General features: G+C 41.4%; 1 long non-coding RNA gene across 1 annotated transcript in view; it reads right to left on the bottom strand.

The window, feature by feature from the left end:
• Positions 1-6,264: 6,264 nt before the first annotated feature.
• Positions 6,265-26,006, bottom strand: part of LOC138583140 (uncharacterized) — a 340,263-nt gene continuing 320,521 nt past the window's right edge. Inside the window, exon 3 of the long non-coding RNA XR_011305166.1 lies at positions 6,265-12,409. This is a non-coding gene — a long non-coding RNA (uncharacterized lncRNA). The remainder of the gene's footprint in view (positions 12,410-26,006) is intronic.

Here is a 26,006-nt window from a genome sequence, read left to right as displayed (position 1 = left end):
GTTTTTACAACTGTGCCATTCCCTATTTGTCATCAATTTTTTTCTATGACATCATCATTTGTTTCACATTCACATAAAATAAACAGACGAACAAACATACTAAACCAGTCACATATAGTCTTCTCTACAGTCTTCTCTAAGACCTGTCTTGTCCTCTAAGATACTCCATACAGAGTTTAAATGAACCTCTTTAGATTCGCCTTTAATCGAATCAGTCTTCTACGTCATCCGCTACGGGACTCTAGGTTTACATTTCTTCTGATACGTTCTTTAAAACGCAGGCCATGGTTTACTGTATTTATTGTTGCTTCTCTCACATTACTTATTGCTTGTCCACACTCAAGTCAATATCTATTCAATATATATTTAACACTCCTATTCTCACATTATATTTATCCCGCCTCCTTCCTTTACTCACATTTCCCTTTTCTTACTTCTTTTCTGCACTCATCACCCATACGTTTTGTAAACTCTCTCAGTTTTAACTCACCATTCACATTTTCATCTTCTGACTCCCAGAATCGTACGCCTTTTTCACTGTCTCGTCAACCTTCGGATCCATCAGCTTCTCATAGACGTGGGAGGGGATTCTGTCTGAAACCAGGCGACTGTCACACTGTGCTTGCAAGCCTTTTCAAATTACACTAACCACTATCTACGGGGAGCTTCACGTCCATCCAGCTGAATGGCAAAGGTCCTTTGATATTGCTAGTACTGTAATGTTTACGTAAGTCGATGACTCTGAGCTATCCTCTGCTACCAAGTTAACTGGATAACTCAGCCCTTTAAGATGAGTAGCAATTACCCTGGAGATGAATGGGGATGCAGATTTTTATTCATACAACAATAATAGAAACGACTGAGGTAGTTGACAAAAGGAAGACTACTTTAATAACAATTATCTGTAAGAGGGAGTACAACGAACATCAACAAACTTGCTCGATCCTCTTACTCAAACATTCTTAGAAAAAGCTCAGATCTTACACACAAAAATCTTCATCAATGACATTAACCTATGTATGTACTAACGTCATCCTATGTGGCAAAATACAGAAATCTATGAGTATGGGTGATTGGCTCTGATTCAATGTCTAAGTATACGATCCATACTAGTCTAAAAAGTAAAATAAAGTGATAGGCTTCTTAATATCAAGTGGGGCAACTAAGCCCTCCCCAAAAAATGATCACTATGAACGTCACTAAATACACAACATCCCATTGGTTACACAACTATAGGACCCATAAATACCCAGTCCTCAATTGGTTGGAAATCTACCCTCTGTCAGTACATTTCCACCTACATCTAGCAGCATGCAGGCTTGACATCCAGATGCTGGTGAGTTCGCCTTAACTATTGCTTCCCACCAATTAGCATATAAAACCATAATCACCTCAGTGGTCTACTGTCAATTAGGCTTTGAAGTTTGGCCTTGAATTTGTTCTTAGCTCTGAGAAATTCAGTGAGTGAGGGCATGCTCTGCACTTGTGCGTAGGTGTGAACATCTCGTTCGTCCAACTTCATTCTTCCAAGTCACTGGATTCCATGAAATTGCGTTTATAGTGCAAAAAAATGCTAGGTTTTAATTAACCTCGTATGGCTTTCTTGTTTTGCTCATACCACCTGGACAGGAGTTCTGTTCTTTCACACAATTTGTATCCAATGTCAGTTTACTCCAGTTTTATAAGTCCTCGGCTCATCCAACTCTTTCTCCTGAGATTGACTTTGTAATTCAATTTGCTTTTTTAACTGCAACACACTAGAAATGAGGCATTCTTGCTAATGTCCAGCATGCTATAATGCGTAGAGGAAACATCCACCCTTTACTTGTCAATATGCATATATATATATATATATATATATATATATATATATATATATATATATATATATATATATATATATATATATAGGCGCTTGCCACAATCTATACACTATAAAGCTAAAAGCTAGCCTCAAGATTACTCTGTCTGCTTGCGTTTCTTTTGCATCTGTACACATGTAAAATATCTTGATATCTTCATCTGTTTATGTGGCATAAACTTATTTACCTTGATCCCAAGATGTCACTTGGTACTTTCTTGATGCCTTATAGAATATCTTCTTCTCTTGTCTCTGCATCTCTTCTACGTACGTCAACTCAGCTCTGTGCGATGTCACCATTCGTCTAAGCCAGTCATGTGCTCTGCTTCTTCTGGAATGTCATTCAAATGGCCATCATTTTTTCTCGTATGCAGGTATAGTTTTCTCAATGCATACCTTGCTTCGCAGATCCTCTTTGGTATTGATATTTTCACTGGTACTGCACGTGTCTCACACTTTGGTTCCCAACATATAGGCTATATGGACGAAGTGGTTGAGGTGGGGGGTACTTAGCTCCTTCTCTACAACTGGGCTGTGCGAAGGGACAAGGTCTGTGCCCTGAAGGTGATGGCTATGAGCAAATGGGAGCTGGTGACTTAGTTGCTGCAAAATAATCGATGCACATTCAAATATTTATCACAATCTAGTATCAGTCAGAACAGTTTTAAATGACAAATAATACCATTTTTAAGGAAACAATATCAGAAATCAGTCCATTGGTCACCAACATTTATATCACTTTATCGCCATCTGCAAACGTGGCATAATGATGTGTTCCTAATACACGTCTTGCATATTATAAAACATTTGTAACATACTACTGTGCATAAGGGTGAAGGTGCCTGCTTCCAAAGTATATCACTGAACGCTCTGAGCAACAGCATTCAACAGCGTTCACTCAGGTCCCCTCAACTACATTTTGAAAAAGGGTGGTACCTGCTGTCTTAATGGTGGCCAGTCTGTTAACTGGTGGCACTGGAGTGGACTGCATAGTGGTGCCTGGCAACCTGTGGAAGTACATGGAGCACCATCAACCTTCCCTCTTGTAGGGAGTTGTACAGAAGTGAAGGAACAAAGTAGACATGGGAGAGCCCACTGGCATCATAGTGAGGCTCCACGCCTGTGAGACAATGGAGATAGCAGCCATCAGTGGACTCCCGTTGCGTGCATTTTCAGGCCCTAACAGAAGTCCAGTCACCTGAAAAACTACATTAAACTTTGCCACCAAAATGGCTGTGCTTTGTTCCCTGTCACATGTGTGGCAAGCATTTTAACCCTGCATTGAAAAATGGCTCTGTGTTTGATTCTCTATCACCTGCATATCCAGAAGTTATGCATTGCATTGAAGAATGGCCCCGCGTTATTTCATCTGCATCACAGAAAGGTATGAACTACATCAAAAGAACGGCCTTGTCTGACTATTAATTCACATGAGGGGCACATATTTCATTTTTTTTTTTAAAACAACACACCTTTTGTTTTCCATTCCATGTAAACCACAGCACTCAAAACATTGCAAATGGAGAAAACAGCTTGTCTTTTCCTTACGATTTCATGTCACATCAAAGAACCCTGAGCTGTACTCCCACTCCTCTGTGTCCATGAACCAACAGTAATTGCAAGCCTACTCCAAAGTTCGAACTCAAAGGAAATCCTAGGACCTACAGAACAGCATTCCAACATTAAATGAAATACGGTTTGCACACGTGTGAAAGAAAATAAGGAAAAATTACATTTAAAAGTCAATGTGAGATGGTAGTTTTTGCTTGCCCTGAAATGTCAGTGTGGGTGAGGGGTTGGCTAAACATGTACATTATGTTTCCCCCACGAGACTTCAATCACCTTGAGGACAAGAATACCAGAAAAAAACAGTTTTGGGCCCAGGCACACAATTCAATTGAAAGCCTAGCCTCCTCTTGGAAGTCACACCCATAATTGAACCATTATGCAATGACATATGATGTGGCAGAGAGCGTGATGATCCTCTGCTCTGCCAGACTAGAAGGCAGTACTGGCAGGAAAACAAAGAAAGCAAGTGTGGCTAGTGTGTGACCAAGAAGTGCGAGTTCCTTTTGCACCCACTCCCAAGGACGAACTGACAAACTTCAAAGTGTGCAATAAAAGTCCTTTGTTGCAAGCTGAGCCAGGGGGAGACACTTGGCTGGGGGGGCTGAAACACTGCCCTAACATATGTGACAGATCCTCCAAATTGACATTAAAGGATTTATGCATTTTGGCCATTTTTCCCCAGCACACAGGACAAGAAATAATTCTGTTGTGTGATATTTTTCCATGTGATTTCCAGGTGGATTTTTTGAGACTAAGTGCATGTTTCTAGGACTTTGTGAACTAAAATGGGCAGTCAAGACTGGTTTCCGGCTGATTTTAAATTGGGACAAATATGACAGTTGGGGGAAAGATGGAGATGGACATTATGGTTATGCTTAATCATTTGCAGAGTTATAACTAATATGTATTTCATGAATAGGACAAAAAGGTGCCAAGGGGCCAGGCTAACTCACACAGAGTCGGCAATCAACGTGTCTAATTCCCAATGCCACACTGAAACTGCATAACTGTCTCTTATGATGGTGTCTCTTATAAGTTGGAAGTTATATTACATAACTCGGTTTTGCTAAAATGTTGGGCAAGAGAACAAAGAACTGTTATAAATGCTGAATACACAGATGGTGTTCCCTCCCCTTGAACCAATGACACCAGGGGGTGGGGAAAGGAATGGTAGGCTGTCCAAACCCAGGGTAGGAGTAATTCTAGGGTACTTCCCCCAAACTCTAAAATAAATGATGCAATGTGGGCTATATAAGGGGGGACTGTACTAGAAGACAGGGACACACATTCACACAAGAATCCGGGGAGACAGGAGAAAGAGGACAGAGAGGAGGCAGCTGATCCCATCCAAGAGAGTGCAGAAACCAGACCATTGCCTAGTTGATCCCATCCAAAAGAGTGCAGAGACCAGACCCTTGCCTGGCTGTCCATTGAGTCGTGAGATCCAGCTGACTGTCCTGAATCCTATCCAGGAGAGTGCAGAGACCAGACCCCTTCCATAGCTGTCTGTAGGGACTTGAGATACGGCTGACTTTCCAAAACAAAGGCTTACTTTGTAAGTAGAAAATAACCCCAGTCCTAAATTGCATACTCTTCTCCTTTTGTAACATAAATCCCATAGAAAATCCCATTGAAAATTGCATTGAAAGTCAAAAAAGTCAAATTGCCAGTATAATCCATTCTCCTTTCCATAGAAGAATCTGTATTAGCCTGTGTATGTAAGCACATTCTTTTGATAAATCTCTCAGTTATCTATATAAATTCTTTGCATTATTGTGAAGTAAATCAATTAATTCCCCTATAAGGAAATTCACGGTGTAAGCTGGTTAAAATTCAAAATTAACCCCCTTGTGCATAGTGTCTTTCTTTAATAACTATAGTCATTAAGGTATAGCCTTAAAAAGTATTAGTCTCCTTGTGACTGAGAACCAAATGTGTCTGTGTATTGTGTGCATTCCTACGAATTCCCAATTTGCATCTGTCCCACTGAAAAACTGAAACCGTAGTCCCATTGAGAGCAAGCTCTTTCTATTAGAATCCTATCTGTTATGTGCCATGTCCTTGTCCTTAAAACCGATTTCTGATTTTGACTGCTAAGCCCCTTTCCTTAGCTACCGGTCATTACAAATCCTGTATAAAACGCATTTCTATTTTGCTGTGTGTATTTTTCTTTTGCAGTTGCTTTCGTCCCCAAAAATCGATATTCCTACCTTGTTTTCACATTGCCCTGGTGCGCTGATCAGTATTCTATAAGTTACCTTATCGCCTAAAGCGTAGCAACAGCAATTTCCTTTCTCGCTTTTGCACCGCGGTTGTGAGTTGCTGTGCTAGTAAGCATCCAAATCCGGTTCTGCCGTTTTGCTCTAAAAACGGGTTTTCATTTTCTTTTCTGACTTCCCATCTTGGGGTGGTGGACTGTATTTCAAATCGTATTTTCTCTTTCTATCCTTACTCCTTGCCACTACTTTCCATTCAAAGGGAATTAAGTTAGCTGAAGTTTGGGGGTGAGTGTTCCAGGGGGGAGTGCTGAACCTTGGTGCTATCACATGCTTTAAAACCGTTTTTCCTGTTCAGTCATTAAAGATCCATATGAACTGTGTTAGTATTTTGAACCCACTGTTCGGTAGGAATCATTGCACTTGTGTTGCCACAACATTGGTGGCTATTGTAAAATTGTATTTTGAATATGTTTTCCATTTTCATTAAATAAAACATTAATAAATATCTTATTAATACACACCGCCCTGGTTCCTAGTCCATTGTGATACGGAGCATTTGTAAAAGGTGGGTGCAAGACGGGTTAGAAGTCTACTCATAAGAAATCAGTGGTTTATTAAAGATACAAAGCATTTTTATTGTGCGCCTATCACTTTCACTATCAGGGGAAGAAGTCCCTGACTGAGTCTTCCATGTTATAAAACAGTGACACTCCTTCCAACCTGTACTTGCATAGTAGAAGCACCAAAGTGGACATTAGTCTATTACAGATGTGATGGGATGATGATTTAAGAAACTTTCATGACAAAATACTACATTACAATAACAAAAGGAACAGTCAAAACACATACAAGGGAGCAAACATTTGAATACATGATAAGGTAACCCTGGAAAGCTTGCATCATCTAGCCTGCAATTTTAATGAAGCAGGACGTACTGTAGATAATATGTGGCAGACGATCCCCCAACAAAATGAACCACATTAATTCACAAATGGCCAAAGATATCCTACACAATAAAGTATAATAGTGTATATACAAAAGTTGAGTGCCTTCTATGAAGTGAATGACACAGCAGAATCCCAGGTGAGAGGGATTCATAGCACAGCATCCTACAGGTCAAAAGACAGAAATTACAATAGAACAGAAAAAAAAGATTTCAGAAAACAAATCTATGTACAATGCCCCCATGTGTGAGATAAGTTATTTTAAATTGGCAAACTCTCAAACAAATGTGTAGCAAACAGGGATACCTGCTGACCCATATGCATTTCCATCTACACAGTAACAATACGTTGGCAGCCTTACAAATGGGCACCCCAGTCCTCCCAAAGGAAAATGGAAACCGTATTTCAGTCGTTCTTCATGCAGATGAGACAATGTTGCTGGCTGGAAGTGGAGATGAACTTCACTTGCTCCTGAATGCAAAGACAAAACTCTGCACCAATCTAGAATTCATCCTCAATACAGATACTCATAGAATAATGAGGCAGGATAAGAAACATGTGTTTTATATCAGGGGTTCTCCACTCCATAAAGTCAAAGTATTTGTCTGCCATGACATTACACTTTCAGGGAATTGAAATGGGAATCTTCATAAAGAACACCAAATGTTAGTTTGTAAGCAAAAACAACAGAATTATCGATGTGATAGAAAGGAATCTGTGAAAGAAAGATGAGCAGAGATAATATAAACACAATGAGGTAATTTCTGAAAAGAAGCACATCAACGATGGAAAGATGAACAAATTGACAAATTCTGGAGGGAAACGATGGAACGGACCCCGTCCACCCATTTGGAAAAGCTGGGTCTGCCATGTACCTAAGTCAAGTCCAATAAATCTCTAATAGTAATGAATTGTATGAACAATCAAATCAATAGTGCCTATGAGAAGAGGTGAATAAGAGCAGGAGCAGGAGGAACCAGTGTCATCAAGTACATGCCGCAGAGACAGACTTTGATGACCCATCGGAAATGAGAACATCAACTAAATAAATGCCCAACCGGGAAGCATATAGGGACTTTGCTCTGCCAGGAATTAATCTCTTTGGGCTCAATAAGATTAACAAAAAAAGAAAATAGAAAATTCATATGCAATAGACAAGATATCAAATTCCGGAAGCAAACCCCTACTGTCCGGCTCCAAATAGAGTGATTAGAGAGGAAAGGTATTAGGATGAATCCTATAGGCGTACTGTATTTATCGTTGCTTCTCTCACGATACTTCTTATTGCTTGGTCACACTCTAGTCAATATCTATTCAATATATATTTAACACTCCTATTCTCACGTTATATTTATCCCGCCTCCTTCCTTTACTCAATTTTCCCTTTTCTTACATATTTTCTTCACTCATCACCCATATGTTTTGCCAACTCTCTTAGTTTTAACTCACCATTCACATTTTTGTCTTCTGACTCTCAGAATTGTACGCCTTTTTCACTGCCTCATCAACCTTCGGTTCGATCATCTTCTCATAGACATGGGAGGGGATTCTGTCTGAAACCAAGGGACTGTCACACTGTGTTTGCCAGCTTTTTCAAATTACACTAACCACTATCAACGGGGAGCTTCACGTCCATCCAGCCGAATGGCAAAGGGCCTTTGATATTGCCAGCACTCTTAAGTTTACGTAGGTCGATGGCTCTGAACTATCCTCTGCTACCAAGTGAACTGGATAACTCAGCCCTTTAAGATGAGTAGCAATTACCCTGGAGATGAATGGGGATGCAGAATTGTATTCATACAACCATAATAGAAATGAATGAGGTAGTTGGCAAAAGGAAGACTACTTTAATAACAATTATCTGGAAGAGGGAGTAGAATGAACATCAACAAACTCGCTCGATCCTCTTACTCAAACATTCTTAGAAAAAACTCATATCTTATACACAAAACTCTTCATCAATGACGTTAACCTACGTATGTACTAATGTCATCCTATGTGGCAAACTACAAAAATCTATGAGTATGGGTGATTGGCTCTGAGTGAATGTCTAAGTATACGATCCATACTAGTCTAAAAAGTAAAATAAAGTGATAGGCTTCCTAATATCAAGTGGGGCAACTAAGCCCTCCCCAAAAAAATGATCACTATGAACGTCACTAAATACACAACATCCCATTGGTTACACAACTATAGGACCCATAAATACCCAGTCCTCAACAATTGGTTGGAAATCTATCCTCTGTCAGTACTTTTCCACCTATATCTAGCACCATGCAGGCTGGACATGCAGATGCTGTGAGTTTGCCTTAACTATTGCTTCCCACCAATTAGCATATCAAACCATAATCACCTCAGTGGTCTACTGTCAATTAGGATTTGCAGTTTGGCCTTGAATTTGTTCTTAGCTCTGAGAAATTCAGTGAGTGAGGGCACGCTCTGCACTTGTGCGTATGTGTGACCATCTCGTTCATCCAACTTCATTCTTCCAAGTCACTGGATTCCATGAAATTGAGTTTACAGTGCAAACAAATGCTATGTTTTAATTAACCTCTTATGGCTTTCTTCTTTTGCTCATACCACCTGGACAGCAGTTCTGTTCGTTCACACAATTTGTTTCCAATGTCAGTTTACTCCAGTTTGATAAGTCCTCGGCTCATCCAACTCTGTCTCCTGAGATTCACTTTGTAATTCAATTTGCTTTTTTGACTGCAACACATTAGAAAGGAGGCATTCTTGCTAATGTCCAGCATGCTATAATGTGTAGTGGAAACATCCACCCTTTACTTGTCCATATGCATATATATATTTATATATATATATTGGCGCTTGCTGCAATCTATACACTATATAGCTAGCCTCAAGATAACTCTGTCTGCTTGCGTTTGTTTTGCATCTGTACACATGTAAAATAACTTGATATCTTCATCTGTTTCTGTGGCATAAACTTATTTACCTTGATCCCAAGATGTCACTTGATACTTTCTTGATGCCTTATAGAATATCTTCTTCTCTTGTCTCTGCATCTCTTCTACGTACGTCAACTCAGCTCTGTGCGATGTCACCATTCGTCTAAGCCAGTCATGTGCTCTGCTTCTTCTGGAATGTCATTCAAATGGCCATCATTTTTTCTCGTATGCAGGTATAGTTTTCTCAATGCATACCTTGCTTTGCAGATCCTCTTTGGTATTGATATTTTCACTGGTACTGCACGTGTCTCACACTTTGGTTCCCAACATATAGGCTATATGGATGAAGTGGTTGAGGTGGGGGGTACTTAGCTCCTTCTCTACAACTGGGCTGTGCGAAGGGACAAGGTCTGTGCCCTGAAGGTGATGGCTATGAGCAAATGGGAGCTGGTGACTTAGTTGCTGCAAAATAATCGATGCACATTCAAATATTTATCACAATCTAGTATCAGTCAGAACAGTTTTAAATGACAAATAAAAACATTTTTTTAGGAAACAATATCAGAAATCAGTCCATTGGTCACCAACATTTATATTACTTAATCACCATCTGCAAACGTGGCATAATGATGTGTTCCTAATACACGTCTTGCATATTATAAAACATTTGTAACATATTACTGTGCATAAGGGTGGAGGTGCCTGGTTCCAAATTATATCACTGGTGGCTCTGAGCAACAGCATTTAACAGCGTTCTCTCAGGACCCCCTCAACTACATTTTGAAAAAGGGTGGTACCTGCTGTCTTAATGGTGGCCAGTCTGTTAACTGGTGGCACTGGAGTGGACTGCATAGTGGTGCCTGGCAACCTGCGGAAGCACATGGAGCACCATCAACCTTCCCTCTTGTAGGGAGTTGTACAGAAGTGAAGGAACAAAGTAGACATGGGAGAGCCCACTGGCATCATAGTGAGGCTCCCCGCCTGTGAGATAAGGGAGATAGCAGCTATCAGGGGACTCCCGTTGCGTGCACTTTTAGGCCCTAACAGAAGTGCAGTTACCTGAAAAACTAAATTAAACTTTGCCACCAAAATGGCTGTGCTTTGTTCCCTGTCACATGTGTGGCAAGCATTTTAACCCTGCATTGAAAAATGGCTCTGTGTTTGCTTCTCTATCACCTGCATATCCAGATGTTATGCATTGCATTGAAGAATGGCCCTGCAATATTTCATCTGCATCACAAAAAGGTATGCACTACATCAAAAGAATGGCCTTGTCTGACTGTTAATTCACACGAGGGGCAAATATTTCATTAAAAAAAAAAAACGACACACCTTTTGTTTTCCCTTCCATGTAAACCACAGTGCTCAAAACACTACAAATGGAGAAAACGGCTTCTCTTTTCCTTACGATTTCATGTCACATCAAAGAACCCTGTGCCGTATTCCTACTCCTCCGTGTCCATGAACCAACAGTAATTGCAAACCTACTCCAAAGTTCAAACTCAAAGAAAATCCTATGACCTACAGAACAGCATTCCAACATTAAATGAAATACGGCTTGCACACGTGTGAAAGAAAATAAGGTAAAATGATATTTAAAAGTTAATGTGAGATGGTAGTTTTTGCTTGCCCTGAAATGTCAGTGTGGGTGATGGGTTGGCTACACATGTACATTATGTTTCCCCCACGAGACTTCATTCACCTTAAGGACCAGAATACCAAAAAAAAAAACAGTTTTGTGCCCAGGCACACAATTCAATTGAATGCCTAGCCTCCTCTTGGAAGTCACACCCATAAGTGAACCATTCTGCAATGACATATGATGTTGCAGAGGGTGTGATGATCCTTTGCTCTGCCAGACTAGAAGGCAGTACTGGCAGGAAAAGAAAGCAAGTGTGGCTAGTGTTTGACCAAGAAGTGCGAATTCCTTTTGCACCCACTCCCAATGACGAACTGACAAACCTCAAAGTGTGTAATAAAAGTCCTTTGTTGCAAGCTGAGCCAGAGGAAGACACTTGGCTGGGGGGCTGAAACACTGCCCTACCATATGTGACAGATACTCCAAATTGACATTAAAGGATTTATGCATTTTGGCCATATTTCCCCAGCACTCAGAACAAGAAATAATTCTGTTGTGTGATATTTTTCCATGTAATTTCCAGGTGGATTTTTATAGACTAAGTGCATGTTTCTAGGACTTTGTGAACTAAAATGGCCAGTCAAGACTGGTTTCTGGGTGATTTTAAATTGGGACAAATATGACAGTTGGGGGAAAGATGGAGATGGACATTATGCATATGCTTAATCATTTGCAGAGTGATAACTATTATGTATTTCATGAAAAGGACAAAAAGGTGCCAAGGGGCCAGGCTAACTCACACAGAGTCGGCAATCAACGTGTCTAATTCCCAATGCCCCACTGAAACTGCATATCTGTCTCTTATGGTGGTGTCTCGTATAAGTTGGAAGTTATAATACATTACTCGGTTTTGCTAAAAAGTTGGGCAAGAGAACAAAGAACTGTTATAAATGCCGAATAGACAGATGGTGACCCCTCCCCTTGAACCAATGACACCAGGGGGTGGGGAAAGAAATGGTAGGCTGTCCAATCCCAGGGTAGGAGTAATTCTAGGGTACTTCTCCCAGACTGTAAAATATATGATGTAATTTGGGCTATATAAGGGGGGACTGTACTAGAAGACAGGGACACACATACACACAAGAATCCAGGGAGACAGTAGAAAGAGGACAGAGAGGAGGCAGCTGATCCCATCCAAGAGAGTGCAGAGACCAGACCCTTGCCTGGCTGTCCATTGAGTCCTGAGATCCAGCTGACTGTCCTGAATCCTATCTAGGAGAGTGCAGAGACCAGACCCCTTCCATAGCTGTCTGTAGGGACTTGAGATACTAGGAAAACAAAAGATACAAATGAATAGGTCCAAGGATGCTAGGCTCAGAACAACACTTCCACATGTATTATCAAACTCTGCATTGCTAAGGAAGGAATCACTCTTCAATAGTATGTTGTAGAGATAAATCTCATTTTTTTTATATTAGAGTTGTGTGCAAAAAGACATAAATCCAACATTTAGAGAAATTAAGACATCAAAATGGTTTGCTAAAACAGAACAATCAGACAAAAAAACAGAAAGATATTTACAATACACAGTGCCAAAAAAACATTTTTTGGGACAATCTCCAAATTATGTGTGTGCAACAAACCCAACTCCTATTAAGAAATTCACATATTACAGTGTACATATTCAAGTCAACATTTGTGGAAAACACAAAGAACAATGGTGGGTACACAAAATTATTTTTCTTGCGTAAACAGCATTAATGTGCTGTAGTTTTGGGGGGAGTAGTGCGTCTACACCAGGTGTTTCAGCCGTTTCTAGGTGGGCTAGGTGTGCCTCATCTTTAACACGGCCTTCATCAGGATGGAGTTCTGTGTAGATTGACGTCTGTGCTGCAGGGGAAGGAGACTACAGTCAGGGCGGTGTCTGAGCCAGAATTATTTAGTTTGAGTGAATCACGTGTGGTTGATGTAAAATCAAAAAGCACATAGCTTACCTATGGGTTAATAGATTTCACAGGCGCTAAATTTGAGATCTGCTAGCCGCATGGGCTGGTCTTTGTATGATCCTGTTGCAAATAACAGAGAACGAGAGAAGCAAAGGGAGGTTGAAGCTAAACATGTCCCCGTTTAAAAAGGCATGAAAAAAGGTTCAGGGAAAAAAGTCTTACCTCTCGCTGGAGGTCGAAAAATGCTGATCCAGGGTGGTATCAGTGGGAAACAGACACGGCTTGCACAGCTAAAAAATATATATGGCTCAAGGTGAGTGTGGTTACCTAGTAACAACTGTCTTATATATATAGCAGTAAGTGCAGGGTTTATTTTAAAGTACCTGTGAGGGTTGCAGCATGGGCAGCCTGTCTGCAAAACAGTACTAGCTGGAGCTCCTCAGGCTGCTGAGTCACAGATGAGACTGCAGGGGCCTGACTGCAAAGCGTTGGTAACGCTGTTGCTAGGTCCCTGTAGGTATTTATATGTCGGCCATCTTGGAATGGCCCTAGGATCGAGTGGGAAACAAAATGATGGATTCTGCTCCATCCAGGGGGCACAAAAAAAGCTCAATCAATTTTGGGTGTGATTAGTGTCAACGCGTGTCTAAAAAGTTAATTTAGACAATATAGTTGACAAACGGTTGTCATGGCAACCGTAAGCATTGCGGAGTGGCATTGGTTTTTTATACTCTGAAACAACATAGCTAATGGCCCCATGAGGTTGTGATTACCGAAAATACTTCATTTCAATATGTTGTGGCATGGATCACAAAATGTGTATGTGTCTCAGGAATCTCAGCAGAGAAAAACCATAATTAAGTAAGTGGACAGTTTGTATTGTATTACTAACAGCCCGAGAGGGTGAGAATTAGGGCGTGTCACCTGGAAACTTAATACATAGTTTCATAATGACAGAAAACATTTGGAATTAACAAAGAAAGTATAGTTTTTCATGTAGGTGATTTCATACATTGACCAAAAAAACACACACAGTGCCATAATGTCTACTGACTTCTGCATTTCGTGAAATGAAAAATGATCATATTGTTAAGAAGTTCATTGCTCATACTCAATCATTGGGCAGATATCATTACAGGAAAGACTTCCATTCAACTGACACATTTAGACCAGCCTGAACGGAGTTAAGTCTGTGGACCCACCGTTGTTCTAATTGGGTCAGAGTTTTGTTCAGATCCCCCCCACGCTTTGCTGGTTTCACTTTTTGGAGGACAAACCATCTTATATCAGTATCACTATGGTTCTTACTGATAAAATGCTCTACTAGGGGCTTGTCTGCTACCTTGTTCCTGATACAGGAACGATGTTCAGAGATGCGCATTTTGATGGCACGTGTGGTTTTTCCTATGTAGAGGAGTTTGCAAGGGCATTGCTTTACATATATGACACCCTTCGTGTTACAGTTTGTAAAATCTTTCATTATCCATTTAACTTGTGCATGTTCAAAAGATTTCTTTTGTAGGGTCAAAGGGCATGCCACACATTGACCACATTTGTGATGTCCAACTATCGGAGGTAAAATCCCATAGTGTGTTCTGTGTTTGTGGGGGTGGCTCTATGAAGGTGTATACTAGAGCGTCTCTTAGATTTCTGTTTTTCTTGAAAGCAAAACATGGCACATTGGGCAGAGTGCCGGGGTGTTTCACCAAATGCCAGTTCTTCTTGATGGTTTTCTGGATCAATAGGCTCAAGGGTCCAAAAGTGGTGACACATACCAGTCTTCCCAAATCTTTTTTCGGTTTGTTTTCCAAACAGATTTCTCTAGGTGTATGTTTGGCTCTCTTTTTGGCTTGGTTGATGGCCTTTTTTGGATAGCCTCTCTCTGCAGGTCGTTGGGTTAGTCCTTCCACATGTTGTTGGAATTTTGCCAGGTCTGAACAATTTCTTCGTATACGCAAAAATTGTCCGTAAGGTAAATTGTACTTTAATCCCATCGGATGATAACTTTGGAAGTGCAACAAAGTGTTGTGGTCCGTGGGTTTTCGAAACAACTCAGTTTTTAGTCGATCCCCGGTCTTGTAGATATGCAGATCCAAGAAATCTCTTTGGTGGTGGTCCCAATGCATGGTAAAATTAATGTGAGTATTTCTTAAGTTGATCCAACTGTGGAACTGTTGTAGTTCCAAAGGTGTCCCCTGCCATATAATAATCACGTCGTCAATGTATCTCTTCCATAATGAGATGTTTCCTAGGAAGGGGTTGTCTGGCGTGATGACATGGTTCTTTTCGTAGCGGGCCATATATAGATTGGCAATGTCCGGGGCGAAAGTAGCGCCCATACTCACACCTTTAGTTTGTTTGCAGATTTGGTTCTGAAACAGGAAGAAATTTTCAGACATTGCCAATCTAGTGCACTCAAGGATGAAATTTGTGGGGGTAGAATCTAAGTCTTCTCTGGTGTTCAGGATGTCACAAATGGCTTCTAGACCTTCTTGTTGTGGTATCGATGTATATAGAGCCTCGACATCCATTGTGACAAGGAGGCTATCGGTAGTGAGGATGATGTTGTCAAGTAAGTTAATAGTGTTTGTGGTATCCTTTAGGTAGGAGGGCATTTTGATTACAAAAGGTTTTATAAAATAGTCTGTGTAAAGGGACAAAGGTTCCAGGAGGGATTTGCACGCCGATACAATCGGTCTACCGGGCGGTTTTTCTGAATTTTTATGCATCTTTGGGATGATATAGAAGGCTGGGATGCGTGGGTTGGTTTTGTTCAAGGACATCTTCTCATCTTCACATATCCAACCTTGCATGAGGGCGTGTTGAGTGAGGCTTGCAATTTCGTCTTGGAGGACCTTGGTAGGGTTGTATTCCAAAGGTAGGTAAGCTTCTCGATCGCCCAGTAGTCGTAGGCACTCAATGTTGTAATCAGAGGTATCCCAAACGACTATGCCGCCCCCTTTGTCTGCGGGCTTGAGATACGGCTGACTTTCCAAAACAAAGGCTTACTTTGTAAGTAGAAAATAACCCCAGTCCTAAATTGCATTCTCTTCTCCTTTTGTAACATAAATCCCATAGAAAATCCCATTAGAAATTGCATTGAAAGTCAAAAAAGTCAAATTGCCAGTATAATCCATTCACCTTTCCATAGAAGAATCTGTATTAGCCAGTGTATGTAAGCACATTCCTTTGATAAATCTCTCAGTTATCTATATAAATTCTTTGCATTATTCAGAAGTAAATCAATTAATTCCCCTATAAGGAAATTCACAGTGTAAGTTGGTTAAAATTCAAAATTAACCCCCTTGTGCATAGTGTCTTTCTTTAATACCTATAGTCATTAAGGTATAGGATTAGTCTCCTTGTTACTGAGAACCAAATGTGTGTGTGTATTGTGTGCATTCCTACGAATTCCTAATTTGATCTGTCCCATTGAAAAACTGAAAACGTAGTCCCATTGAGAGCAAGCCCTTTCTGTTAGAATCCTACCTGTTATGTGCCCTGTCCTTGTCCTTAAAACCGATTTCCGATTTTGACTGCTAAACCTCTTTCCTTAGCTACCTGTCATTTACAAATCCTGTACAAAACGCATTTCAATTTTGCTGTGTGTATTTTTCTTTTGCATTTGCTATTATACCCAAAATAAATATTCCTACCTTGTTTTCGCATTGCCCTGGTGTGCTCATCAGTATTCTATAAGTTACATTATCGCCTCTAGCGTAGCAACATCAATTTCCTTTATAGCTGTTGCACCGCGGTTGTGAGTTCCTGTGCTAGTAAGCATCCATATCTGGTTCTGCCGTTTTGCTCTAAAATCGGGTTTTCATTTTCTTTTCTGACTTCCCATTTTGGGGAGGTGAACTGTATTTCAAATCCGATTTTCTTGTTCTATCCTTACTCCATGCCACTACTTTCCATTTAAAGGGAATTAAGTTAGCTGAAGTTTGGGGGTGAGTGTTCCAGGGGGGAGTGGTGAACATTGGTGCTATCACATGCTTTAAAACCGTTTTTCCTGTTTAGTCATTTAAAGATCCATGTGAACTGTGTTAGGATTTTGAACCCATTGTTCTGTAGGAATCATTGTGCTTGTTGGTTGCCATTGTAAAATTGTATTTTGAATATGTTTTCCATTTTCATTAAATAAAACATTAATAAATATCTTATTGATACACACCGCCCTGGTTCCTAGTCCATTGTGATACGGGGCATTTGTAAAAGGTGGGTGCAAGACGGGTTGGAGGTCTACTCATAATAAATCAGTGGTTTATTAAAGATACAAAGCATTTTTATTGTGCGCCACGTTCACTATCAGGGGAAGAAGTCCCTGGCTGGAGTCTGCCATGTTATAAAACAGTGACACTCCTTTCAGCCTGTACTTGCATAGTAGAAGCACCAAAGTGGACATTAGTCTATTACAGATGTGACAGTATGATGATTTAAGCAACTTTCATGACAACATACTACGTTACAATAACAAAAGGAACAGTCAAAACACATACAAGGGAGCACACATTTGAATACATAAAAGGTAACCCTGGAAAGCTTGGACCATCTAGCCTGCAATTTTAATGAAGCAGGACATACTGTAGATAATATGTGGCAGACGATCCCCCAACAAAATGAACCACATTAATTCACAAATGGCCGAAGATATCCTATACAATAAAGTATAGTAGTGAAAATACATATGTTGATTGCCTTCTATGAAGTGAATGACACAGCAGAATCCCAGGTGAGAGGGATTCATAGCAAAGCATCCTACAGGTCAAAATACAGAAACTACAGTAGAACAGAAAAATATCTTCAGAAAACAAATCTATATACAATGCCCCCATGTGTGAGATAAGTTATTGTAAATTGGCAAACTCTCAAACAAATGTGAAGCAAACAGGGATACCTGCTGACCCATATGCATTTCCATCTACACAGTAACAATCTGTTGGCAGCCTTAAAAATGGGCACCCCAGTCTACCCAAAGGAAAATGGACACCGAATCGCAGTCGTTCTTCATGCAGATGAGCCAGTGTTGTTGGCTGGAAGTGGAGATGAACTTCACTTGCTCCTGGATGCAAAGAAAAAACTCTGCACCAATCTAGAATTCATCCTCAATACAGATACTCATAGAATAATGAGGCAGGACAAGAAAAATGTGTTTAATATCAGGGGTTCTCCACTCCATAAAGTCAAAGTATTTGTCTACCATGACATTACACTTTCAGGGAATTGAAATGGGAATCTTCATAAAGAACACCAAATGTTAGTTTGTAAGCAAAAACAACAGAATTATAGATGTGATAGAAAGGAATCTGTGAAAGAAGGATTTACCCTTCTTATATGCCTCCCTGATTTGCAGTGTGGAACTGCTCGTTAAGAGCAGAGGTAAAATAAACACAATGAGGTAAGTTCTGAAAAGAAGCACATCAACGATGGAAAGATGAACAAATAGACAAATGCTGGAGGTAAACGATGGAACGGACCCCGTCCACCCGTTTGGAAAAGCTGGGTCTGCCATCTACTAGTCAAGTCCAATAAATCTCTAATAGTAATGAATTGTATGAACAATCAAATAAATGGTGCCTATGAGAAGAGGTGAATAAGAGCAGGAGCAGGAGGAACCAGTGTCATCAAGTATATGCCGCAGAGACAGACTTTGATGACCCATCGGAAATGAGAACATCAACTAAATAAATGCCCAACCGGGAAGCACATGGGGACTTTGCTCTGCCAGGAATTAATCTCGTTGGGCTCAATAAAGATTAACAAAAAAAGAAAATCCAAAATTCATATGCAATAGACAAGATATCAAATTCCGGAACAAACCCCTAATGTCTGGCTCCAAATAGAGTGATTAGAGAGTAAAGGTATTAGGATGAATCCTATAGGCGCACGCAAACCAAACCAGGGAATCCATTCCCTTTTTACTATCAGAAATACTGAGGGGTCTTTAGGGAATTGGGGGAGGTTATTAAAAGACTACCGTGCGAGAGGGAAACGAGTGAAGGGTTGGTTTAGTTTTATGAAAAAAGTAGCTTGAAGAATTAGAAACATCTGAAGGATGAACTGAAGCACAATAGGATCCTCTGTGCTCGTACTCAGATATAAAGTGGGGGTTCAGTGAAAGTACCACTACTGGCCCGTAGGACTGCAGCCTAATGAGAGGAACGAGACTCCGTATTTCTCTACTTATTTTTTTGACTGCATTCAAGCTATCAGCCGGTTGACAGGACAGATACTGTACACATCCCCCTTTTTAGTTTGGGCTATTAGTATTGTCATTAAAATAAGCGCTTTAACATAATATCTTCAAATAAAGGCTTTGATTGACTCTATGTAATGCTTTTCAATGGAGATGACATTTGAGGAGGGATGCACAGTGTATTTGGTGATGCTTTGCTATTGAATCCTTCCCATTTCTTGCCCCTAGTCATGCAAATCTTTATGGCTAATCCACCCATTCCAGCCCATCTCGTAACTATTTGAGTTCTGAGCTCTTCTATTGAGGCAGCCATCTTGGATGACTGTCTCTAAGGAAGCTCTCTGGAAACAGGCCAAAACTAGCAGCTCTCCTTGAATGGGTAAAATAGCAAGCATCTTCCAAATAAAAAGATACATTGAATCATGTGAATATAATCTTTTTTTAAATAGTTAACTAACTTTCATTTTGGGAGCTGATTTTGATTTGTTTTGATTTTCTTAAATATTATTCTGCTGATGCCAGATTTTATCTCAGTATTTATTATAAGCGTATTCTTTGATCCTAAACATTACCTCAATAAAGATGAAGATGATGAAGTAACTGTAAAAATGCAATACCAACTATACAGTCCATCCCACATATTAAAAGCTATTACTTCAGTATTCTACAGCAATGTAAGTGTGTATGCCCTGCATTGCAGAGCAAGCCTCAACAATCAAACTTGTATTTCAGCCTCTGGGTGCTCCGATCGGATACATTGGTGAGGTGAGAGAAGGCTGGCAGACATATTTTGTTTTGAGAATCATGCACCGTGCCCACCACAGCCTCACAATTGGTTTCAAGACATCAAATTGGCGGTGCAGAAGTTTGAGATGCGATTAATTGATAAGAATTATGTAAAGCGCCTTCATGTAACTTTCTGAAACAGTCCAGGGCCAGTGCTCTGCCTTCATCCCTGCGTGAGATTCCCAACCCGATGGCACACTGCTTGCTCTAGGAAGATCGCTGACCTGCACTCTTGTCACAATTCTCCAAAGCTTCTTTGCTCCATGGAGCATCTTATCAGATCAATCATGGGTTAGTGGGAGGGAAGCACCGCCAGCGTGGGAGTAAATCCTCGAATTGAGAGATGGGCGCTGATAAGGAGTAGCTCCTTGCACAGTCGTCAGCCATCCCTTCATTACAGCTCAGCTGTGCGGTGGCCATGACGCCCTGAGTATTGCTCAGTAGGTTTGTGTGCCTGCTGAGGTAACAAGCAAACAGAGATACAAAAGATCTGACTAAGGCTTACACGATGAGGCCATGACAGGAAGAGGTCTGTGTAGCAGAGTTGTGCAGAGGCGGATTTAACGGTCGCAAGGCGGACAAACAGCAAGCGTGTCCCTGTGCCCTGTCCCATCCCTTTCCTTCCCTGACTCTCTCTGAGACACAGGCCACAATGCCCTTTTTGCTGTGACTCCAGCCAGTGGCATCCAGTCACATAAATTAAATGTCAGTGAGGAAGGAATCCAAAGAATGTATTCTGCTGCAGCATTCGCTATGTTAAAAGAACCGCAATGGTGTAGCGGTTAAGTGTTCGAATTTAGTGACTCTTGGGAGTGCATTACAGAAGTTGAAAACTGAATTGCTTTTATGGGCTACCAATGTTGGTAGATCAGGCACGATGAGATTGCATGATTTGCCCAGGATTAAACAGCAGCGAAACCAGGATTCTGTCCCAGGTGGAGATGTAAGAACTTGACCACATATCTACACAAGTATACTTCATATCAGTATTTTTAAGGCTTGGTAATTAAAAGGGTAAATATTTGTCTAGCGATGCCTTGAAAAGTGCACAAATCACATAATAAACTCACCTGACAATATATATAAATATACATTATAGAAACAGGTCAAGCAAAAGAATGTGTTTATACATTTGTTTTCCCCATCCTGGATCCCAGGCTTTCCTGTGTATACCAAGAGAATGTTGTGGTGTGCAATATGTGAATAGACACTTTATTATTGATGTCTTCTCATTGCATTCTTTTATGAAGCTTAGCTGGCAATTGTGTTTTTACTTCACTTATTGCACAAGATTGTCTATAAAAGAACTGTTTTAATGTTTTGCACAATACTGAATGTATTGTACTGCAACCTGTGTACTTAGTAAAGACATATGTCAAGGTGTTGTCCTTTTGTGACAACATGTCCATAGTTGTAATCACAAATATTGGATCCAACTAGTTTTCTTAGAGCAGTTTTTCTGGGAAATTGTGTGGTCTTCATCAGCTGTAACACTTTCGACCTTATGGACCTAAAACCCCTAGACAACTTTATAAAAAATAGGTTTTGTCCATAAGGTTCACCATTGTGCACTTGTGACTACAATTAACTACGCCCACCCTAAGCTCCAGCTCCTTGACCCACCCACCTAGGGCCCTGTGTCTGATGCTGTCCGCGGGGTTCTTTGCCTTAAATCTGCCACTGGAATTGTGATAGTTTGTTCTGCTGTTTGAGTTGTGTTTGTTCAGGTGGAAAAGGCAGGATATTCGAAATAGTTTGCACTGTACACGAATAACACAATAAAAACATTGCAGTTATTTATTTGGCGGTTCTCTGCTGCTTATACGCCCTAGGGCTCCTGCTGTGGCCCCCACCCCCTCTGCGCTTGGTTTAATGATACTGTATCTAAAGGCATCGGACGATAACCCTGCTCAGCGTCGAACCTGAGACCTGAGAGATATCGCTCCCTTGGATGTATGAGGCACCAGCCCGGTAGGTTTGTGTATTGTGTCAAAAATAATCTTCCGAAAAGATAAACTTCACTTGTGGTCTTTCTCATACAGGGAATATCATGGTTGTTTCTCACATACATTGCTTTTGAAAATGTAAGGAGATCAAACACAGCACAATTATATATTTAAAAAAAGAAGAAAAAAATCATGTAACATTGCATCCAATAGGAAATGGAAGTCAACTTGCTTGTTAGGCTGTTGCTTATTTTAATATTTGATTTAAGAGGAAAGACGGGTGAGGTGGGGCTTCCGGAAATGCAATTTAAACAATGAAGGGATGCGCTTATGTGGCAGCCAAATGGAACCTGCTACAATGTATTGTATGAGGAGGCTGCACTCACAGCCTGGGCGTGGCTGTGTGTCGAGTACAAAAAAAAAAGTTCACTTTTCTAACGTTTCATTATTTGACTTTCTGTTTTTTTGGTAATAGTCTCTTTTTTAAAAGGAGGGCCAAGCTTTAGATTAATCCACCACAACATGGAGTTTCTCAGGAGGAGTGTGGATGTATGCTTTTATGAATGTTTGCATGTTTTCTCCCCAACTCTTCTTTCTCCTTCCCACATGTTTGAATATTGTTTTTTTCACTAGTGCCAGTTATGTGAAATACACGCTTCAACAAATGGTAGCTCTCACAAATAATAGAGGAATCAACCATCTAGCGCCAACGTGTACCATTTCTCACCTCTAGAAAACATTCTCCTCATCCCCATTTGCCCCATACATTATTGTGAATTTGAGTATGCAAGGTCTGTCCATCTCCAGATAGCTTCCGCCCACCCCCGCCTTCTGCCCACCACCCGTGCACTTGGCACTTGCTTCCAAGTCTTGGGAGGATAGTTCCGGGGCAACGTGCTCGCCTTGAAAGCAAGACGACACAGAGCAACACAGGGTCGATCCCCGGGTTCGCGCCTAGAAAACTCTGGGTATTAAGCGCGTTATAAATAACCTATCATATCAAGTCACAGATTGCGCATCGACAGGTAAACTATTTGTGGCTGCGACAGACCCCTGTCCCACCCACAGATGTCCCCTTCAGTGGAAAGTTGCACAACGGACCCTTCCTAAGGGACATCACACTGACCTCCGCGGCAGGTTGGCACGTGTGGACTTTTCGGAGTTACGAAGTTAGGAATATAGTTGTGGTGCAATACGGCCCAATCTACGCTAATATAAGATCAGAGACTCCTATGTAGCTGCATGTGATTTCTGATGCTGTGCTGAAGTTAGTATTTTCCAATTACGGGTGGATGGGTGTTATGCGTTCCATTTTGGAGCCTAAAGAGTCTGCCTGACACTATTCCTCTTGGTGGCGCTATGACCAAATTTGCCAGGACTGATTGGCTCTGTCTGTAGCGTTTCTTTATTGAAACTTTCTAACTGACACGATATATAGCAACACTTACCCATGGTCGTCCATTATCTTCTATTCCTTCCCAACTCCCCAGTGCGCTCTGGGTTCTGCATTGATGCAATGATATGGCATGCCTCGCACTTGGAGGAATTTGAAGGTTAGTAAATGTATTGCACTTAGAAAATGATCGCAAACCAGCATTCTTTCCTTGTTCCACAGGGCTTTCCCTAATCAATAATAGGCTTACGTTGGAGAGGGATTACCTTACCAGTGCCAATGCCAGTCCATATGTCACAAATCAGACCAGCGTGTCCTAGTTGAGCTATCACCTTGCCCACCATTGATGACATTGTGGGGGTGCCACAGCCATGTGTATGAGCCAAACTTTGCTGTGTCCTAATAATTCATATGCTACTGCTGCAATAAATATGTCTAACCGCCTACCTTCAGCCACTCGATTTGTAAGCACTCTGCCTGTCCTTCTCTGAAGTCCTGTTAAAAACAAGCATTGGCAAAGCCACTGAAGTAATTTATAAAACAAGCATTGCCATAAGGTTTAAGATTTTGCCAGGCGCTGCTATTAGATGCCCAGATATGGATCTGTGTGAAAAGTATGAGGTCAAAAAGTTCTACTACCAAAAGTCCTCTTCCTGGACAACTCCATAACTTTGAAGGGAATGACATTCCCGTCGAGGGGACTGTGGAACTGGAGATCAAAATTGGCTGACAAAAGGCGAAACACCCGGCTATACTCCAAAGGCGACCCCCTGTCTCTTAGGGAAAGTCCTCCTTCGGAGGTTGTCTCCACTAATAGACTGCGTGAAGAAGGTCCTCTGGACCCAGGATAACCGGCCAATAAAATTAAAACAGAGCACCAGCTATGTAAGCCTAAATGGCACATGCCACATGGTTGGGCAGCGGTCTGACAAAATTGAGTTCCATTTTCAGAACAATCAAGTCCCTGACATTACTGTAATTGCTGAAGGACATCAAACTGGTGATGGGAACTCTTCTCCATTACTTAAAATCAATCTTCCTTCCAGTTCCAAGTGACATTCCACACGGGAATGAAATACCCTGCAATTTTATAGTTATTAGGGGTGTACCGAATAGTGTAATTACCATTCTGCCGAATACCGAATAGTTAGCAAAACTATTCGGCCGAATAGTGAACTGAATAGTTGTTTTTTTAAATACATTGTCCAGCACATGAGAAATACTGCTTTGCAAGACAGTAAAGAGCATTTGAATGCACACATCATGGATGCACCCATTCAGATGCCCATTTCAACCCCATTTGAGCATTTACACAAGCAAAAGAGTGAAGACCCAGCTCCCTCATGCGCCTCATTGGCATTCCCATAAGAGGCTCTCACACAAGCAACCGAGGGGACCCTCCGCACTACTGAATGACTGGAGCCGACAGTGCATTAGCGTAGGAGCGACACAACTGGGCAAGTGTGGAGACGTAGCCAGGCCCCTAAAATGTGATACGAATCAGTAACACTCAAATCAGAACGCAGCAAACTGCATTGACGGTGAAAAACTTAGGCTCCAGTACCCGATCAGTGACTCGCCACAGCACCTCCCAGGTGCTAGGAAGAGGAGCGTAGAAAGCGGTCGCAGCAGCGGATCACCCCTGAGGACTGTGCATACTCGGATCCTCTGGCCATAACAACCTAAGTCCGGAGGGGAGCTGAGAGTGCTGCGGGGACTCCCTGACCAGGGGAGGGCTGAGGAACCCCGACTGGGGCAAGGAACGGAGGGGAGAAGTGGTACGTCCACGACCTGGAAAAGGGATATGTTGAGGCTTCTCCAAAGAACCGGCTCAGAGGACCCTGTAAATGTTAGAGCGCAGTGAGTAATTACAGCCAAAGCAAGACCGCGGAACTCCCCCCACCTTTCCACCAGGTGCGCCTCCCCAGGTCGTAATCGGCAGCCGCGTCTGGGATTCTGTGTCGGTGGAGTCGTGGAGCGGGTGATGGCCCGTCCGTCCTAGCGTTGTTAAGGTTGGTGTGTTGGTCCCTCTCCTTCACATCCCCCCCACAAAGAGACTCTGCACTGATCCTCGTGATGTAGCAGTAGACCTCTCTGCTCAGTTTATCTTAAGCCCCCCATTCTGTGCATCAAGAGGTTGGCATCTTCACGCTTCTTGCTTAATATCCTCTGTGCGCACACTGGCAGTTAATGTTGATCTTAAATATGACTCTTTACAGGGGTATTCCCAATTTGCATCTGTCCCACTGAAAAACTGAAACCGTAGTCCCATTGAGAGCAAGCTCTTTCTGTTAGAATCCTATCTGTTATGTGCCATGTCCTTGTCCTTAAAACCGATTTCTGATTTTGACTGCTAAGCCCCTTTCCTTAGCTACCGGTCATTACAAATCCTGTATAAAACGCATTTCTATTTTGCTGTGTGTATTTTTCTTTTGCATTTGCTTTCGTCCCCAAAAATCGACATTCCTACCTTGTTTTCACATTGCCCTGGTGTGCTGATCAGTATTCTATAAGTTACCTTATCGCCTCAAGCGTAGCAACATCAATTTCCTTTCTCGCTTTTGCACCGCGGTTGTGAGTTGCTGTGCTAGTAAGCATCCAAATCCGGTTCTGCCGTTTTGCTCTAAAAACGGGTTTTCATTTTCTTTTCTGACTTCC

Source organism: Ambystoma mexicanum, chromosome 3q (genome assembly GCF_040938575.1).
Source record: "Ambystoma mexicanum isolate Mex_15411 chromosome 3q, UKY_AmexF1_1, whole genome shotgun sequence".
Lineage (NCBI taxonomy): Eukaryota > Metazoa > Chordata > Amphibia > Caudata > Ambystomatidae > Ambystoma > Ambystoma mexicanum.
The sequence above is the reverse complement of the archived record's forward strand: the minus strand, read 5'-3'. Positions and strand labels throughout refer to the sequence as shown.